The sequence below is a fragment of the Myotis davidii genome, unplaced genomic scaffold (genome assembly GCF_000327345.1).
Source record: "Myotis davidii unplaced genomic scaffold, ASM32734v1 scaffold337, whole genome shotgun sequence".
Classification (NCBI taxonomy): Eukaryota; Metazoa; Chordata; class Mammalia; order Chiroptera; family Vespertilionidae; genus Myotis; species Myotis davidii.
In genome coordinates, this window is record NW_006288250.1 from 952,232 (window position 1) to 958,860 (window position 6,629).

The 6,629-nt window shown below is 46.8% G+C and overlaps 1 pseudogene; it reads right to left on the bottom strand.

Annotated features, from left to right (window-relative positions):
* Positions 1-3,017: 3,017 nt before the first annotated feature.
* On the bottom strand, positions 3,018-6,296 carry LOC102756855 (annotated as a pseudogene).
* Positions 6,297-6,629: the final 333 nt, after the last annotated feature.

A 6,629-nucleotide genomic window follows, 5' to 3' on the forward strand; every position in this document is an offset into this window, starting at 1 on the left:
TGATGCTGAAAACTGCCGGGAGCCGGATACATTAGGACTCCTCTCTGGAGCTTTGTAACCGAGTAGTTGCTGAGTCTAGAGAATAAGTACACAGCTGTGTCCCTTTTAAAAACAAGTGGCACGAATGAGACCAACAAGATAATGTAGGACATCAATATCAATTGTACCTGGGAACATGATCCCAAGCTGTCTGAGTTGCCAAGGCAATGCCAGCAGGTCAGGAATCGGGGAGGCCAGTGTGGAGGCTCTGGAAACTTCCACACTCCCTGCCCCTCCCCCTCGGGCACAGAACCAGCGACCCTGTAGCTGTATGGTTCTAATTTGCACTCTTTCATGTCTCACTGATGAATGGTTGCCTCCATATTCCAGTTTAGCTCTTGATGTCCCGTGTTCCTAACGTGGATGTGGTTTTTTATTCCTGGGGGCACAGGATGGCTCCATCTAAAAGATAGGACCCCCAGTGTACTAAATGGCAGGCCTCAAGGAACCTGCAGCCGCCAAACCCTCCCATATGCTTGAAAACCTCCTCTTCTCCCTCACCCGTTGTGTCCCACGTTGAAGGGAACCTGACAATGGTCCAATCTCTCTTGGGTTGTATTTCATTGGTGCCCTAGAAGCATCCTTGGGATCTGCCCCTGCTTGGAGCCCAGGCAGCTTTCCTTTTTTTCTAAAAAGCCAGCAAGGGGAAGCAGCAAACCCCCCAGAGCCCTGTTTTTATTTTTAACATCTGTCTCCTGCATACATTATACATAATCCCCTCTTCCCCCACAGTACTGTGACCAATTTGTTCTTTCTGGAAACAATACTGTGGCTAAAAGAAAAAAAAATCCCAAATACTAAATAATTAACTCAAGGACATCTTCCAAGAAATATACAAGAATTCAAAAGAGTAATCTTCCACTTGAATGATTTGGGCCTCTATTAATTATAACTTGCTATTCATTGTGATTAATGATTGCCAGGATGCCATTTAGAACAGAAAGTTGGAAAAGAATATCAAGGGGAACTTGTCTTTGTGATAAGCTCTAGCCATGGAATAGTCTTTCCCAGGGGAAGGGGCAGAACTTCATTTCAGGACTATTTTAACACCAGTCCTAGCACAGCCTCAGAGAACACTCTAGAAGGAGCAATTGTCCTCCAGGGAGAGATCAGAGAGGCCCTGAACGGTTCTTACATCTTGGCTTTCAATGTGATTGACAGCTGTGACTGAGGATGACAGCAGCAAATATGGGCAATACAAATTCAGAGAAAGTTGACTTTATGTTCTTAAATGAATTATTGCAACCAGCTTAACAACTGGTTGGAAGTTATTGGTAAGCAGTTCATACTCATCAGTTTCATGTTGGGAAGCCTTTCCCCCATGTTTGTATTTAGATCTATTTTCTTTTACTCCCCAGGCTCAATTAACACATGACGTGTATCACCTGCTAAGTCCAATACCAAATGTCTCACATACTTCAGATGACAGCCTGTAATTTAGGAGGAAGCCCCTTGGAGATACAAGCGTCATGAGCTGTTAGACATGCTACAGTCCCGTGTGCCTTCTCCAGGGTGGTGAGGAGCTGTTGATAACTCAGTGACACTGAGAATGTACCAGATCTACTCGGTATTTAAAGGCAACAATTGCAAATAACCAATTGTATGAGCGTCTCAAAGCCCAGCAGTTTCAACCTCCACACAATTTCCTACAAGGATCCCTAGTCTTTGCCTGGTTTTTTAGAGTCCCTCACCCTGCTAGGGAGCCACCCCAGAGGGGCCCCTTGAGGCTGCCCCTATCAGCTCTTCCTTGGGGATTCAGTTACTCAGGCACCACCCCTGCCCAGAAAGACAGGGAGGGGCCTGTGGAGACAGGAGCAGTGTTCAAGGTCACACTTACTCAAACAGGGCTCGCCCAGCTGCCTAGCTCCAGCCTAGCTTCTACCACTGCCTTCAGGCTGCATAAAATACTACTTAAGGCTCAGGGCATAGCTCCTTCCACTCCCACATCTGTGGCCATGTAACCTGTGACACTCTAGTCGCTGAACAGGGCCACTCCAACCCATCAGATGTGGATGGGGTTTTCTTCACCACATGCCCGCTAACGTATTGTGGACCACCTGCTAACCCACCACAGAACATGCCACAGTTCTGAAGGCTCAGCCAGCAAATCCTCAACTCCTGTCCTTGACAGATTTCCTCTCAGGGGACCTGTTGTCATTTTCTGGTTGAAGTCAGCCCATGCTCTCAGATCTAGAGATCTAGCTTTCTATCTTTGCACGTGTGTGTGTGTGTGTGTTTGTGTGTGTGTGTGTGTGGTGATAAGGGAATGAGACCAACAACAAGGGCACTCTCAGGACCCCGATCTCTTCTCTCCCAAGTATCTCTGCCTCTGTATGACTAGGTAGATGCAGGTAGAAACCATTCTACCAACCCCAAGTGCATGAAGATAAGTGCAGAATAACCTACTGAGACTTAATTTGCACTGGTTTTGCTTCCGTGGGAGTCAAAGAATGAGAGGTATTTAGCCCTCTCCCATCCCAAGAGGCTTTTGCGTAGGACAGCGGGGCTGCCTAGTCTCCAGGGAGTTTTCCTGGCATTTGCAGCTCAGGTTGATAGCCAGAAATCGCAAATGCCAGGAGATAGCCACGCGCATGCTTGCATGACACATTACCTCCCCTCCACCATCTATGAAACAACCTCCATATGGAAGCTCTTGGGCGTTGCTGTATTTCATACAATTCACACATTGCCATTCTCCATGGGGTCATGGGCCAAGAAATTCGCATGAGCTGCTGTCCTGCATACCATCACCCGTTAAACAGAGAAAGGGCCACTTGGCATTCTTCTCCCGATCGGTACTGAACATATATATACCTTGCCCCTCAGAACAGGTTTCCGTTGCAGCTGATGTTGAACTGGATCACCTTCCCCAAGTTCTGGACCTCAGGGAGCATGTCTTCGAGGTAGGTCTCCTCCTCTCCGCCCTCCAGGCTGGTGCCTGGGTCACAGTCATCCCTTCATCATTGCTCCATTTCCATTCAAACATTGAAACATGCTTCTGCTAGGAGGGTGGGGTTTGATGTTGGGAAACTGTGTTTACATGAACACCTAGCTCCAAGTCTGCCAGCTCCCATTTTACTGCAGAATGGACCGTTAGCTCCACTTGCTCCATCATTCATCAGCCTGTGGGTGGTTCTGGGTTTTGCTCAAATTTTCCAACTTATTTTCAGCCCACGCCAGCCTTCTCTCTATTCCTTCCTGTAGCTTCGGCTCCTCTTCTTCTCTCTCTTTCTCTACTGTTCTCATTCTCCTTTTAACTTTGCTGTTCTTCCTGCTGTTTTCCAGCTCCCTCTTTCTTTTCTTTCTTTATTCTGAATTCTTCTTGTGCCTCTGCTCCCACAGCCACCACTCCTCATGTAATCGTTGTCTCTCTATCTCCCACAGCTTCTCTTGTTTTTGTTCAATAAAAGCTTCCTCCTCCTTCTTCTGTGAGAGTCCTGAGTCTCTCTATCAAGGGAGTTCCTGCCGATGTTTCTTTCCTTTCTCCTTCTTCGGGGCAGCCCTGTACTATTTTGGCTCAGTTTGTTCAGAAGCAGCACCATCTGGGTCACTACCGTGTCGCCAGCCTCTCTTTCCATTTCTAAAACCTAAGCCAAGCCCTGACCAGTGTTCTAAGTGGTTAAAGTGTAAGTCTGCACACCCAAAGCTCACGGGTTTGATTCCCAGTCAAGGGCACGTACTCGGGTTGCAAATTCGATCCCTGGCCCCGGTAAAGGGTGCATGGGGGAAACAACCAATTGATGTGTCTCTCTCACATTGATCTCTCTCTCTCTCTCTCTCTCTCTCTCTCTCTCTCTCTTTTCCTCCCTCTCTCCTTTCCACTCTCTCTAAAAAATCAATTGAAAAAATATCCTGGGATGAGGATAAACAAAACAAAACAAAAACCTAAGTCAACCTCCCACCACCCCATCCCAGAGGCCCAGCCCAGATGAGCCTACTTCTTCTTTCTGGCATCTCCTCTCCCCACCCTCAGTCCTTCCTGGACTGTTCAGGCCAGTCATTTATAGTCCCTCTTACGCCAATTAAAAGAAACACAATTTACCATAGCTAAGATTTGGAAACAGCCTAAGTGGCCATCAGCAGATGAATGGATTAGAAAACTGTGGTACATCTACACAATGGAATACTATGCTGCTGTAAAGAAGAAGTATTCTTACCATTTGCAGCAGCATGGATGGAACTGGAGAGCATTATGCTAAGTGAAATAAGCCAGTCAATGAAAGAAAAAATACCACATGATCTCACTCATTTGTGGATAATAAAGACCATTATAAACTGATTAACAAAAATAGATACAGAGGCAGAGCAGCATCGAACAGAATGTCAAACTATAGCGGGAAGGCCAGGTAGGGTTCGCAGGGCGGGGGTGGAGGGGTGGTAAGAGATCAACCAAAGGACTTGTATACATGCATATAAGCATAACCAATGGACACAAGACACTGGGGGGTAGGGGAGGCCAGGGGAAGGTCAAGGGGGGAAAAAAAGGAGACATATGTAATACTCGTTGTAATACTTTAAGCAATAAAACAAATTTTTTTTTTAAAAAAGGGAAACATTTCTAGATATTTCTGATATGGTTTGTTGTTGACTTGTTAGTTGACTACATGCTCCAGGAGGGCAAGAACCATGCCTTCTACTCCTCAGACACCCCTAGGTGATGCAGGCCTCTATCTGTAAAGCTCCAGGCCACTGGTGTATTCTAGAAACATCCACCCCAAGAGGACACTATCTGGGGCCTGGAAGTAAATCCTCACTGCCTCTCCCCTCGTTCCCTTTGCCTTTCCTACTTAGAGCCAAGGTTATACCACCCCCTCATGCAGGTTTGAGAGGAGTTTGGAAAATCAAAAGTGCCTTAAATCAGTATTTTGTGAACAGAACCAAATTCAAGAGAGGAAGCAGCCAACCAGCATCAGTCTATTAAGGCCCGACTTGCTTGGTTTGGTGCTATAAGTCAACAGTTTGCTCAGCTGGATGGATTGATTGCCCTGCCAAGGACTTGCACAGTGAACTGGCCGAGCCTTGACGTCCCTCTCTGCTTTAGGATTGCCCCAGGGGCCACGCCCTTCATGCAAAGGAGATGAGATTATCTCCTTGACTCCAAAATCATAGTTCTGGGCACCTTTGCTGTAGCACCTTTGCCGCAGACAGCGTCGCCACAAGCACTTGCTGTAAAAAATAAATAAATAACTAAAATAACTGTTGACAGTTTGGGTTTTTCTTTGGTTGGTTGGTTGGTTTCATTTTTCCATTGACGAATTGACTGCCATAAAAAATATAAAATAACAGGTTGGGGTTTTTCTTATTTGCTTTCATTTCTCCATCGATGAATCAATTGCTGTAAAAAAAGATAAAATAACTGTTTGACGGTTTGGTTTCATTTTTCCATTGATGAAGTGCTTCCATTTTTATATGATATAAATCTTAGTCCACATTTCCCAGAGACCTTAGGGTCATTTATCAATGGCCATGTGACAGCACGCCGAGAGCAAACAGTGTAGGGGCTTCCGCAACGCAATCCAAAGCTGTTACAACCACGCATTTAGCATTTGGGAACCGATCTCTCTCTTAATGAAGGAAGAAATTTTAGCGAAAAAGAAAAGGTGTGATGCTGAACAAGGAAACGCATCAACATGCAAAAACAGCGCATAATACTATGTAACGGGAGACTTCAACCACAAGTGCTTAAGTACAGCCCCCAAATAAATTCAGTTATTTGAGCAGGATTGCTATGAATCTACACACACTTGAAATGTATTCAAATCTTTTGTATTTTGCAATAAAGTCATGCTTTTCTCCTTTTTAGGCAAAATTGCCCATGGCCAATTAGTTAGGTGGCGCAACTGCTTGTGGCAAAGTTGTCTCTGGCAAAGACCCTGACGGCTAAAATACTGGACCCGCAAAATCACAACATTCCTCTGAACCAGGCATCTCCTGCACAGCATTTCTCAGCCTGGATCTTCTTGCCAACCTGTTTCCTGGAACACCATGTGCTGAGAGGAGTGGAGGGTGAATCTAAAGCCATCTCCAGGCCCCCCAAAGATATTTTTAGGGTCCCTCAGAGGCAGCCCAGGGAAGACATTGGCTGACCAGAGATTTCAGTCATTCAATATCTTAGGATGGATAGCACAACCCATGCTGAGCAGCTCAGGGCTTACCCAATGTTTTCTCGGCTCTTCAGCATCCATGAACAGCCTTCTTTTTACACCTGACTCATCTATGGCAGTAAATCCCAGGTGACACCAGCAGCCACTACACATCTGTGTCTTTTTAAAAGGCTCCCAGCAAAGGCACCTGCTTTTACCACTAGTTCAGCCCTCCCTCCCTCTCTTCTCGTGTTGGTCAAGGGAGAGAGAAAAGTCCCCACAGGCTGATTTCTCATCCGAGGTGCCCGGACAGAAACCCAGCCGAGCCCAGTGTGCGCAGGTCTCCGCCTGGCGCTGCCTCATCCTCCCGTGACCCTTTCTGCCCGAGAGCCCCGCTCTGCCCCGCACGGCTCTGCCCAGCTGCCCGCACTGGCTCCGTTTCGGGAGATCGCGCTTCCCCAGAACCGTGCGCTGCGTGGGGGTCGTCCGTGCACAGCAGACATTCGG